We start from the raw sequence: 14594 nt of genomic DNA, 5'->3' as shown, positions 1-14594 counted from the left end.
GCTAATTGGGACTGCATCATGCAAGCTCTCGACGAGAAAAACGTGCCAACATATCTTCGAAGACTAGTGATTAGCTATTTTACAGATAGAGTGCTGAAATACGATACAAAGAATAGTCCGAAAGAGTATGATATAACCAGTGGTGTGCCACAGGGCTCCGTTCTTGGTCCACTTCTGTGGAATATCATGTATGACGGGCTACTGAGACTGAAGCTTCCAAGATGTGTCAAACTGGTAGCGTATGCGGATGATGTTGCCGCAGTGACCGTCGCCAAACACCTCTACGAGATTCAACATCTGTTTGACATCACTTTTGAGAAGATCAACCAGTGGATGGATACAGTGAACCTACAACTGGCCAAGCAGAAGACCGAAGCAGTGCTTATTACCAGCCGAAAAGAAGTTGAAACAATTAAGCTAAAAGTCGGTGACCGAGAAATCACATCACAACTTCATATACGATATCTGGGAGTGATGCTTGATGCCTGACTCAACTTCAAGCAGCAAGTGGAACACGTCTGTACGAAAGCGTCAGTAGTGAAAGCTAGTCTCGCACGATTGATGCCGAACGTCGGAGGCCCAAAGCAGAGCAGGAGGCTACTATTGTCATCAGTAGTCACATTGGTGCTCACCTACGGAATATCCATTTGGGCTGACGCACTAGAGGTGCAAGATTCATGGAGAAAAGCTGGACCAATATATCGTATGAGTGCCCTACGAGTTGCAAGCGCCTTTCGAACAATATCAGAGGAAGCAGTGTGTGTCATTTCCGGAACTTTGCCGCTCAGAGTCCTAGCTGAGGAAAGACGGAACCTTTACCAACGAAAGAGGACAACCACACAAAGTGCCGAGGAACTCAGAGCTGAAGAACGGCAGAACAGCATCGCACGATGGCAATCGCAGTAGGACGCTGCGACAACAGGGAGATGGACACACCGTCTCATACCGAAGATCGACGTTTGGCTAAACCGAAGTCATGGCGAGGTCAATTACTATCTGACGCAGTTGTTTTCAGGACATGGATGTTTTCGGACGTATCTTCACCGCTTCAAGCATGATGATTCACCGGAGTTTCCGTCCTGCCCATGAATCCATGAAGACGCGGAGCACGTTTTCTTTGAGTGCCCACGATTTTACCCACAGCGAGATGAGCTGGAGATGATCCTAAAGATGAAAATCCAACCAGAGACAATAGTAGAAGCAATGTTGTCATCAAGAGCCTCCTGGAACGCCATCAGCACATTTGCAACAGAATTCCTTATAGACTTGCGTTCCATCGAACGAAGAAGAGCAAATGACAACAACTAGATGAAACGTAAAATAACACCTTAGCTACCAGAAGAAAGAGCAGTAGATAGATCCTCCCCTTACGAAGTAATGCCTAACGGCGGTTTCCATGAGGGATTAGGGGAAAGAGGAAAAGGGGTTTAGGGTTTAGTGGGTAGGGGCGCTAGCGTCGAGTTTTAGTATGACACTGCGTCGAGTCGCCACATATCCAAGCCAAACAACTATGCCTAGAATCCGTAAAAAGAATTCCCCCCCTTAAAACAAAAAAAAAAAAAAAAAAAACACACACACATGTACACATACATGTACACATACATACAAACGTACGGACATCATCGCGGAAACATTCGGGGAAGCTTCCTAGGACCTCAAAGCGTCAACATCCGGTGAAAACTCGATTTTCGAAAAACGGGGTAAAACCAATAACTTCCCAAATTTTGAAAATTTTCAATTTTCTTAGCGGAAAGTTAAAAATTTTTTTTCCAAATTCAAAAATGTATATCTTCGAAAAAAAACATCTAAAAAATTTCAGAATTTTTTAAGATTACTAAAAGGTACTATGTAAAAATAAATGAGCCAAAAATTTCATAGCGGGCTTTGATTTTTACGATTTATTAAATTTCAAAATTTTCCCACTTTAAAAAAAAAAAAACACACAGACATAGATACATACCTACATACATACATACATACATACATACATACATACATACATACATACTTATACATACATACAGATGTACGGACACCATCGTAGGGATAGTCAGGGAAGCTTCCTGAGACCTTCAAACATCGAGATCTAGTGAAAACTCAATTTTTGCAAAACGGGGTAAAACCAGTAACTTCCTAATTTTCGAAAATTTTCTATTTTCTTAGCGGGAAGTTAAAAATTGTCCACCAACTGTCCTGGATTTTAACCCTAAAAATATCCTGATTTTCATTCTGCATATACTGGTATAGATATTTTCCTGAATCTCAACCCTAAAAAAATACTAAGTTTCATCCTGCATTTTGGCCCCAGTATTTGTCTGAAATTGCTGGATCTTAACTGTAGAAAAACTGTGAATTTTATTTTGCATACTGGTTTAAGTCCTGTCCTAGAGATCTTAACCCTGAAAAAAACCCTGATTGAAATGTTGCATTTTGATCTGGAAATTTTCTTTCATTTTGTACTGGATTTTAATCTTAATTTGGATTTTAGTTTTACATAGAGATATGGGTGTTGACCTTAAAATTTTCGCGATCTTAACCCTAAAAATGTCATGTCATTTTACACTGCATACTAGAATGAGAATTATCCTTCCCATAGTCCTGGAATTTTTTCTGAAAATATTTTTAATTTTACCTTGCGTACGAGTCATTCCATGCTTAGACGACTCTATATTATATTCATATTTAATCGCTTATGTTCTCTATTAGTTAATATCCGCTTATCGATTACTTTGAATATTCACTTTTACGGGTAGTTTATATCGATGCTAGAGAACTATATCTTACACTTTTGAGAGCTCAATTTCAAATATTTTATGGTCTAATTCCGTGTTCCAGATTCAGTCAGCAACTTCAATCTAGTATACCAACCTTAAAACACGAACTCTTTGGCCCTGCATATTCAATCGTCTATACTGAATAAATAATTTAATTGTTATTGTTAATAATTGTTCTCAGCATTGATTTACAGCCTTCTCCAAGACTTCTCACGACCCGATCTTTCCCTTCTCATGCTACCCCGGTTTCTGGGACACCGTGTATAAAATCCCAGTGGCCCCCTTTTCAAAAGAGGAAAGGGGTGACCAATTCGACTGGGCTAAACACCCGCGTTTACAGAGCAGAATTCTGGGGTAAAGCACTCAGAGTAGAGAAATTTCATCGAAAACTGGTATTGGTGCAACGACGAGGCACGCTGAGGATATCTTGCGCCTATCAAACGGTCTCAGAGACTGTGACTCTGGTTATCAGGGTACGATTCCAATCGACCTATTAGGTTTCGAGCGGAAGCGCATTTGGGATGTCCGGAGGCAAAGTCATGGGATTTTGATAGACGTAAAGAACCGAGAATAAGAGGTGAGTCTTGCTCTTTGGCAGGAACATTGGAACGTTTCAGAAAGGGCAAGATGAACGTACCGGCTTATTAAACAAGTCCGGGACTGGATTTCACGGGAGCGGGGTGAAACGATTACTATCTCACCCAGTTCCTGTCCAGTCATGAACAGTTTAATGAGTATCTATCTTGTGTGGGGATCCAAAACGATCCTTACTCTCAGTATCGTCCGGACGTTGTCAATTTCACCGAGTACACCTTCTTTTTCTGTCAGCGATGGTCTGAAATTAGGCTATACTGTCAGCGAAAGAAGGAAGTGCCCAAGAGGGTGGAACTGGTCATTCCTTGGATGCTGGCGTCGACGACAAACTGGGTAGCAATGACGGGATCATAAGCGAGATCCTACAAAAGAAGAAGGAGGAGAAAGAAGAAGAAGCGAAGGAATAGCTTCAGGAGCAGCGTGGAGGGGGTCTGGTACTGCGAAGTAATGCCAATGACTTTCCGCAGTACCAGGTACAAGAGAGGGGAGGGTTTTAGTGGATAAGAATCCCTCACTACCGGCCACCAACATCATCATCTGGCCGCTGTCTTTTAAAGATTTCCCTCCTTCCGCCAAAAAAAAAAACAAAATATTAGAGAAACATTTGACCCTGAAGGCTATCCCTGCCACTTCCCGCCACTTTCATAACTAGGCGCTTACAATTGCACTAATGATGTTTTTGAGCTCTTCACAACAGCTTATGTGTTTTTTTGAGCTCTACGAACTCAAAGAAAAAGTTTTTCTATGCTTTTGAGCTCGAAGGGCAAAGAATGAACCGATTTTCATGCGGTTGATGGCATTCGACACAGTTTTTCAAGTATCATAATGAATCTCTTGGCTTGAATTGATCGGACTATAAATTTTGGAGTAATTTAGAAAAAAACAATTTTTTTGGTTTTCTTTCGTTCACGACATCTCTTGAACAAATCAACCGATTTTGACCGACTTGGTCGTGATCAACGTGGTTTTTGTATGTTAAAAGCTGATTAATTTTTGGAATTGATCGGTAGAGCTGTTTGAAAGTTATTCCAAAAAATGTCAGAGTTATGTTGAAAAAAAACACTTATTTCCAAATATTTCATCAACGAAATCTCCAGAACCAATCAACCAATTTTCACGATCTTGGCAGCAATCGAAGTGGTTTTTATTGTTCTAATAATTATTCGATCTAATCGAAAACAATCCGAAAATAAATATCGAAGTAATGTAGAAAAAACACTTTTTTCGGTTTTCTTTCGTTTACGATATCTCTTGAACGAATCAACCGATTTTGACTGGCTTGGCAGCGCTCGACGCAATTTTCTTATGTTAAGAGCTGATTTAGTTTTTAAGAACTGGATTAGTTTTTGAAATCGATCGGTAGAGCCGTTTAAAAGTTATCCCAAAAAAACCACATAAAAAAAAATTTTTTCCTAGTTTTTTTAAGATTTCTCAAAATCTACCGATCTAAATCGGTCCAAATTGTATTCAAAATCTAATTTCGGCCAAGCCCTTTCGAATGGTGCCAACCGCGACGAAATCGGTCAAGCCGTTTAAAAGTTATGAGAGGTTTACATTCATACATACATACATACATACACACACGCACACACACACACACGCACACACACACACACATACACGCGCACACACACACACATTTGTTTATTTATTTATTTATACACCATACGCCAATGGGCATTATACACGGAAAGAAAATTGAAGAAATTTTTACTATTTCACTATCGTAATTTTTATTAAATTGAATAGTAATGTTGGACTATGCTTCTCATTTAGTAATTTTTACGATCTATTATTGTAAATTATATCCAACAAACAAGGCTATCATGAAACTTAAAAATTCGAATAATATAGAGCAAATTATACAATATGTGTTTGTAAACTTTACAATTCAACTATTGTAAAAATTGACAGTCGGTTTTTTCTAAATAAATTTTAGGGAGGGAGAGAGACAAGAGTTTGGACTTATTGGTACCTATACAGTAACCGAAAAAAGAAATCGGAATTTTCGTCCTATCCGGGAATCGAACCCGGAACATTTTGTTAGTAGCCAGAGACTCTTCCTCTACGCTATCTGAGGTAAACTAGTACCCATGTCCTTTAACATTTGCATAAACTCGGAGTCTAGCGCTGTGCACGGACATCGCTCACACTAATTAAGAAACATTCCAATTCAAATATTGTAAAATTTGTTATAGTTCTATTGAAAAAACACAGAGACAGCACTGGAAATTTTAATCTCTTACTTTTTACAATAGTAAGTTGTAAAATTTCATGAATAAATAGTAAATTTTTTTATAAAATATTTGAAAATTAATATTAATAAAAGTATAGCCCAGCATTACAATAGTTGTATCGTAAATTTTCCCAGAAATTTTTTTCCGTGTACAACAAAGTTTTAAGGTAAATAAGAAAAAAAAAAATTAGAAAATAGGTAGACCCTGAAGGCCATCTGTGCAACTTCCCACTAATTTCATACCTAGATGCTTAAAATTGCACTAATGATCTTTTTGCGCTGAGTTCAAAAATACAATTTATGTGTTATTTTGAGCTCTCTGAGCTCAGAGGGATAGCTTTTCTATGCTTTTGAGCTCTTCGAGATCAAAAGTGTGATAGAAGTTTGATAAAACACAATTCTTCAAATTTTCAAACTGCAGTCAATTTTGAATAAATGAATTGATTTTTACGCGGTTGGCAGCATTCGACGCAATTTTTTAAGCCCCATAAAGATTCTATACTATAAGTTTTGTTTGATCGAACCAGAATTTTCGGAGTAATTCTGAAAAAACACTTTTTTCCGTTTTCTGTCGTCAACGATAACTCACGAACAAATCAACCGATTTTGACTTGACTGGCGGCGATCGACGTGGTTTTTTTATGTTAAGAGCTGATCAATTTTTGAAATCGATCGGTAGAGCTGTTTAAAAGTTATTCCAAAAAATTTTAACGGGGTAATTTACCCTGCATCGATAAATCGATCAGACATTGGTAACTATTCGACGCAGCACTGGCACGTCTCGGTCTTCGGACATTATTAATAATACGTGGGGGTATTTTGGAGTTCGCATGTTAAGTAGCTCACGTGCAGTGGACAGAAGTAGTTCAGTGACCATACTAGTTAGACGGAGAAGTCCAAAGAAGGAAGCCAATCCAACTCCAAGGAGTTTCATCAGAGTAAATCTTTACAAGGTACCGAAGACTTTTCCCATAGATGAGCCGCGGGGTCATATACTCATCTAACTACTTCTTATTTTTTTTAATTAAATAATTTTGACTGACTAATTATTCTCAATATAATTAATAATAATTTAATAATTATTTTATTGCAATTAAATTTTATTCGTTAGTTGCCGTTGAGATTCCTCAATATACGGTTCATAGATACGGTTCATAGATACGGTTCATACCCGAGGACTGCTCAAGGACCTTGCAGTGTTAATTGTCGTGAGAATTTATTCTATTAATTTACTTGATTAATGATAAATAATTCTGAACATCTGAAAAATCGGTTAAGTTGCAACTATTTTATTTGATAAAATAAAACCGAGTAATAAATTCTTCGAAAAAGTTCCTTTATCTTCCACGGATCAGGCAAACGTCGGTCGAATTTTACAACGCAGTTAACGTGTACCCAAGGTCAAAGTCTACTACGCACTAACGAACATCGGCGTCCATTTAGACCGCGCAAATTCCTGACAATTATTTTACACGACGAATTATTAAGAACAGTTGAGTTATTATTAATTAATATTATTTATGACAAGAAAATATTATTTATTTAACATTATATTAATTATTGAGAATCGATTACTGAGTTTCAGCGCATTTAAGACTGATTTACCCATGGATAATTTTTCATTAATTTATTTTTCTATTGAGATAAATTATTTATAAATTATTTATTTAATCGGAAAATTCCACGTGGTTATTTTTGAATGTTGAACTTAAGCTCTGGAAAATTTATTTTAGAAATTTTAATTTCATCATCTTAAAAAAATTTCTTAGAATTTAATTAACAACGTGGATTATTAAGTCCGGGGAATTTTAGTTAGTTAAAATTAATTGATGAATTTTAATAAGAGTTATTTATTATTTAAGAAACAAATTACGAATTAAATTGGAATAAAATTATACGTCGAATGTTCCGGAAAATTTATTTAATGTTGGGTATTAAACTCGTGATTAATTTGGATTAAATTTAGGCGTCGGTTTTTAGTTTAGATTTTTGGGGAATTAAATTAGTAGTTGTGAAAATATTTTACAATTTAATTGTTAGCTAATGACTGAGATAATTAAGTGAAATTTTAATGTAATAATTTTCTGATATTAAATTTTTGTAATAACTTTTATAAATCAAAAAAAAATAAAAGTAAAGTAAAATCAGTGTGTGTGTAAGACGCGTGGGTTATGTGAGTGTGAGTGTTTACAGCGTTCCCTCACATACGACAGTCTCTGTGCGAGGTGTATCGTTGGCTATGTACTCAAGGGGTATGAGAGTGTGTGTGTTAACAGCGTCCCCTCACATACGACAGTCTCTGTGTGAGGTGCTTCGCTGGCTACTTAGTTAAGGGATATGAAAGTGTGTGTGTTAACAGCGTCCCCTCGCATACGACAGTCTCTTTGCGAGGTGCTTCGCTGGCTACTTAGATAAGGGTCCTGGTCAGCCGACAGTTAGGCTGTAGTCTTAAGTTGTTATAGTGTGAGTGCGGGTAAGCACAGTTATTAAATAATTTTTGTTATTAATAAATTTTTATTACCGTTGTTAAATAAAGATTTATTTATTTCAGATCACCTTCCTCCACTCTCTCTCCCTGTAAGATAAGTTCAGCTCTGGTTCCGTTTCCAGAAACCGTGATTAAAAATCCTGATGGCGCCTTTTTATTTATTAATTTAGATTCATTTTGTTTAGTTATTGTTTTAATTAATTCAATTTAAGGGGCCAATTGAGTGGCATAAAAACCCGTTGCATTAAATAATTTTAATTTAGATTAATTTAAATATTAAATAATTAAATTTTAATTAAAAAATTCAGTCATTAGCAATTTAAAATTTTATATTTTTTTTTATTGGTCAATTTTAGTTGAGTGTCGAAAACACGTGAAATTAATTTTACTAAATTTTTAATTTAATTAAAAATTTTGTTTTATTATTTATAAAATAAAGTTTAAGAAACTAAAATAATATTATTAAACCGGAAGTGACAACAAAACCCAGTAGCTTGTAGTAGTATTTTTTTCTACGAGTCACAGCTACTCAGGGGATTAAAAATAATCAAAATAGTAAACAGCATACCCAGTAGCTTGTGGTAAAATCTTTCTACAAGTCACAGCTACTCAGGGGATTAAAAATAATAATAATAATTATCAAATAAAACTCGGTAGTAGTAAACACCTTTGTAATAGATATTTTTCTACGCAGTAAATTCGAGAATTTATTCGAACAAAACTTACACAAAGCTACCGAGGTTAGTGACGCACTCTCCTTTGTCTAGTTGGAGAATATTTGTTTTGGCTTTGTTCTTTTCGCGCGCTTGGTATCAACGCAGTTAGTGAAGCATTCTTCACTTATTATAAAATTTAATCTGTTTACTGAATTTTTTTTCTTTTTTTTTTAAATAAAATAATACAATAATTTTCTTTTTCCGTTCTAAAAAGAAATTTAATCTTTTGAGTGTTTCGGTAAATTAAAATTAAATTTTCTAGTTATTATCTAAATAAAATTGCAATAGTTTAATTTGAATATTGAATTTATTATTTATAATGATTATAAACTTAAATTTCTCCTGCATAATCGTTTTTTTTTTCTCGAGATTTTTTAGAATTTTTTTCATTTTTTGAAATTTAATTGAGAAATTGTTTGAAATTTATTTAGAAATTAAATTTTAGTAATTTATTTTTTTTTGTTGAAATTCATTCTGATTTTTTTAGTAGATTATATTTTTCAAAATTTTATATATTTCAATAATCTATATTTAAAAAGATTTCAGAGTTTTTTCTAGAAATTCATTTTTAAAAATTTGATTACAAATTTAATTTTGAAAATTTATTTAGATTTATTTTGTCTTCTTTCTCGAAACTCATTTTGGAAATTAAATTTTGAAATTAAACTGATAGATTATCTTTTAATATCTATTTAGAAATTTAATTTTTGTGATTTATTTTTTTGAAATTCATTTGAATTTTTGTAGATTTAAATTAAAATTTTTTTGTAGATTCTATTTTGCCAAAATTTTATTTTACTCAATAATTTACAATTTAAAAAAATTTAACTTAATTTCGTTTATCTTAGACAATTTATTTTTCGAAATTTAATTGAAAATTTAATTTTTTTTTTAAATTTTATTTTTGAAATTTATTTAGAAATTTAAATTATTTCAAAATTTATTTTGGATATTTATTTTTTGGTAAATAAATTAAAGAAAAAGAACATTTTGTAATTTATTTATTTTTATTGAAATTTATTCAGAAATTTAATTTTTTCTGAAATTTATTTTCCTGAAATTTATTCTTTGGAAAATTGATTTATTTTGAAAAATTCTTTTGAAATTTATTTTAGATTTATTTTGAAACTATTTTGAAATTTATTCTGGATTATATTTTGGAACTCTTACTGGATTATTTATTTTGAAAATTTATTTATCAGAAACTTAAATTAAAATTTTTCTTTTTTCTATTCTTGAAAAAATTTTTTTTTTATTTTTGAAATTTGTTTTATTCAGCAAATTATTTTTTTTTAATTCAATAATTTATTTTTCAAGGGAAAATTTGAATAATTTATTGACAATCTGCATATTTCCCGAAAAATTATTTTCAATTCATTTTTGCTTGATTAAATTATATCACCGCGTGTAGCAATAAAAATTTACGGACTAAACAAATAAGTAAATATACAATATTTTACAATGTTATCTCAAAGTGGACCGAGAACTAGGTCTCAAGGACTCGTTGAAGAGCCAGAAACTGACTCTCGTCGAGCTTCTTTAGGAAGAGGCCGAGGTAGAATATCACCATTTACCACAGTGAACCCCGGAACCGATGTTGGACAAAGACCCTTGGGGGAGCGAGCTCAAATACCCAGGTCAAGCGTAATGCCTGCACCTATGGGGGAGTCGACTCAATTAAACCCGGGTCTCAATCAGCAAAGGTCCGCGGGAATGACTCAGATACCCAGGTCAAGCGTAATGCCTGCACCTATGGGGGAGTCAACACAGTTAAACCCGGGTCCCAATCAACAAAGAACCGCGGTAACCACACAACCGGTGAAAAACAACCAACGAGTATCCGTCGGCACAGCTCCTGGTACCAGTGGCACGGCGTCTTTTCCTGTTATTCCTCGCACGGCCAGATTTAGTGAGATATTCACGAGGAACACAATTACACCAACTCCAGCTAGTTCCTCGAACTCCTCATTACATTTTGGAGAAGTCGCAGACAGAATGAACGGCATCATGGAGCACAATCTGTCTTGGTTACAACATAGACTTCGAGGAGACCCTGAAGTAACTCAGAGGCCACCTACAGAACTCAAAGGTCTCGATGAAGCAATTAGACAGAGGGAAGCACGTGAATATAAATAAATAAATTCCAGTTTGCCGATTTTCCAAGGCAGAATTAACCAGAATACTCGTCCAGTCGACACAACAACTCGTCCAGTGATTAATACAAACATCAACCAAGGAAATAATTTCCAAGCTATCGACCAACAAGACCGTTACCGCGGGATTATACCAGGTAACACCTACATAAATATACCACAGGCAAATTATCCAGGTAATTTTCCTGATAATTATCAATCAAGGATGCCTGGAGGGGACTTTACGAGGGTGAACACCATTAATCGGTCGAGCCAAGTTTCATTCAATCGCTGGAGGGAAATCAAGGACTGTATCCAGATGTCAGGCATCTGTTTCCCTCAACCAGGAGTTACTGCCAATGATTTCATAAACCCGTCGGAAGCAAGAGCTAGACGCGAAGAATGGAACGAGGCAGAGCTGTTAAAGGTGATCTGTCTCACATTGAAGGGAACAGCAGCTCGTTGGGTTGATTCTAATTACAGTAGATGGGAGAGCTTTGCCCAATTCAAACAGGAATTCCGTAAAACTTTTGGAAGTCCAACAACAGATCATCAAATGATTCTGGACATTAGTCAGATGAGAATGAAACCTGAGGATAACGCCACAGAGTTCGTACTAAATGTCCAACAAAAGTATCGAGTGATGGAAATTTCTCCACCAATCCAAGAACAGGTGAACTACATACGGAATAACCTAACAGACGAGCTGAGGATCATGGTTTTTGCAAGACAAGTCTCAACCTATGAGGATCTTCTCAATGTCCTACACGAGGCAGCTAGGTGTACCAAGAACACGAGCAGCAAAACTTAGGCTGTAAGTCAACCCAAGATCCGGAAGAAACCTCGTTTTGAAGCAATCCAACAACCAAATGAGGAGATGGAAATTTTGGAAGAGTTTGTTGAACTTCCTGAATATAATGCCATGCAACTAAATACAGGAGAGTACGACAATCGTTATGGGGTTATCAGACGTTCTAATAACCAGTTTCCAGCTAATAAACAGTATTTCCGTCGAGGATTTTATCCGAGGCAACAACAGCCTGCTGCTCAACCTGACAACCAACAAACACCTGCACAAAATTCACAAACTGGAGCTCCAAATACAATAACACCAGGACAGTATGCTGCTTTTCGTCAATATCAACAAACAGCAACACAAACTTCGAATGTGCCTGTACAAAATGTAGGCCAATTTTACAACTTGAGCTACTTACTCGGACATAGGCCGTGTTTCAACTGTGGAGTAATTGGTCATACATTCGAAGTTTGTCCTGGTCCTAGAAGAGCAGTTTGTAATTTGTGCTACAAGATAGGACATATTAGAGAAAATTGTCCTCTGGTTGTCTCGGTAAATTATCAACCTGCATCAAGACCAGTTATTACTGAACTTCTAGATGAAGAGGTGAATCAACAAAATCAAAAAAACGCTTAGGGGTAGCGCGAAAGTTTTCTACGTGTTCACCAGAACATATTGAAGACCAGGGAAACGAATTACACAAAATTGAAAATAATACCGATCTGGATTTATCCCCTCGAAGAGACGCGGGGTTTATACCAGTCTCTTCTCGTGGGCCAGATGGGGGCAAAGAAAACAATACGTTTGTTTCTGGCTCTGAAGTCAATGTACAAGAGATAAAAGTTGTGAAACCACTCTGTTCAGAGGAGGTAATAAGAGTAATTGCTCTATTAGAAGATCCTTCATCGGATCTTTCTGATAAATTATTTGATCCTTGTATATTTTCTTTGGAACAAAATTCTGATGAAAACTCAGAGCCAGAAGAAGCATCTGACTCTGAGTGGAAAGATGACGTCGAAGCACTGTGTGAACCGGCAGTATCTCAACCAGCAGCTTCTACGACCACCAACAGGCCTTCACAAGCATCATTTTTACCACCAATACTTCATGGTAAACCTCTCTCTGCGTCTTTTATTCAGGTAAAATTGAAAGACTTTCTGGAAACTGAGTTAAAAAAATTAGGAAAACGGTTGACCCTAAAGGCCATCCTTGCAACTTTCCGCTAATTCCGTTAATACCTGGGCACTTAAAATTGCACGTACGAAATTTTGGAGCTCTTCGAGCTCAAAAATACAATATATGTGTTGTTTTGAGCTCTTCAAGCTTAAAAAGATACCTTTTCTATGCTTTTTAGCTCTTTGAGCTCAAAAGTCTGATAAAAGTTTCATAGAACACTATTTTTTGAATTTTCAAACCGCAATAACTTTTGAATGAATGAACCGACTTGTACGCGGTTAGTGGAATTCTATGCAGTTTTTTAAGCCGTATAAAGAATTTCTAAGTTTCAATCGGTCAAACTAGAAATTTTGGAGTAATTCCGAAAAAACACTTTTTTGGGTTTTCTTTCCTGCACGATATCTCTCGAACGAATCAACCAATTTTGATCGGATTAGCGACAATCGACGTGGTTTTTTTATGTTAAGACCTGATTATTTTTTCGAGTTGATTGATTGAGCCGTTTGAAACACACACACACACACACACACACCTCGTGTCGGGCTTGCTGGGTCCCGCATCGGGCGCCTCTCCAGGTGGCGGATAGGGGAATGCCCGGCATATCTGCACGTCAGATGCGTCGGGTACCGAGGAAATAGAATACTCGGGGTGGACCAAAACCTAGCAAAAGATGGTATGGAAATGTCAGAACAATTTCAAACATCGTCTACGGTGCAGAGGAGGGATACCTCAGTGCCGGCGAGGGAAGGCGTACAAACGGGCCTGAAACTCGTCGTTATCAAGCGACCGTTTGAACAGTGGAGTAGACCCCATGGCTCTGCTGTCTAGCAATGCTAGCAATGCTACAGGGAGTAAAAAAACAGCTCTGATGGAAGTAGACGCACAGCAAACAAACTTTCCTCCAATAGGTGGAAGACCTGTTGCTCCCGTCAACACTCACACATGCCGAGGAAGGATAAACTCTCTACCAACTGTCACCGGTCAACAATCGCCAATGGAACGGCTCGGTAGCAAGATCAAAGAATTAGCTGAGTTCATAAAGGATAAACGAAATCTCCACCATGAACTCAGAAAAATAGTAGCGTCCATTGCCACGGCATATAAGTTGGCCAAAAAACCAGCAACGAAGTCGGCGAGAACCACGCAAACATCTCCAGATCTGAACAGAAAATCCCAGACGTTTTCGGTCACTCCTGAGAAAACACAGCATAGAAAAGAGAAAAACAAGAAGAGGCCGCTATCCACGCCCAGCCCTTCCTCGGAAATCGATAAGCCAGCACATAAGAAGACAGCCCGGGACGATACCTGGACCAAAGTGACTCGGAAAAGCAAGAAAAAGGAAGAACAGGAGCCAGTGGCTCAATCTGCTACAGCCCAAAACCAGCCAAGCAATGTTGGCTCCAAGAAACCGAGGAGGAAGAAGATAAAAACTAAAGCTGTGCTTGTCCAACCAGCTGAAGGGTGAACATACGCCGATCTCCTCAAGGAAATCAAAGCCAAGGTTAATCCGACAGAGACTAGAGTAGACATAAAGTCTATCAAACAAACGAAGCGAGGGGGCGTTTTTCTAGAAATACGTCACAAGACTGAAGACACTACCGCTTTCACGGCTGCGATAAAAACAGCAACTGCTAACATCGGTACAGTCAGAACGCTTACACCAAAAGCAACGATCGAGATCC

This window comes from Cotesia glomerata, linkage group LG2, assembly GCF_020080835.1.
Source record: "Cotesia glomerata isolate CgM1 linkage group LG2, MPM_Cglom_v2.3, whole genome shotgun sequence".
Classification (NCBI taxonomy): domain Eukaryota; kingdom Metazoa; phylum Arthropoda; class Insecta; order Hymenoptera; family Braconidae; genus Cotesia; species Cotesia glomerata.
This window is presented reverse-complemented; position numbering follows the sequence as displayed.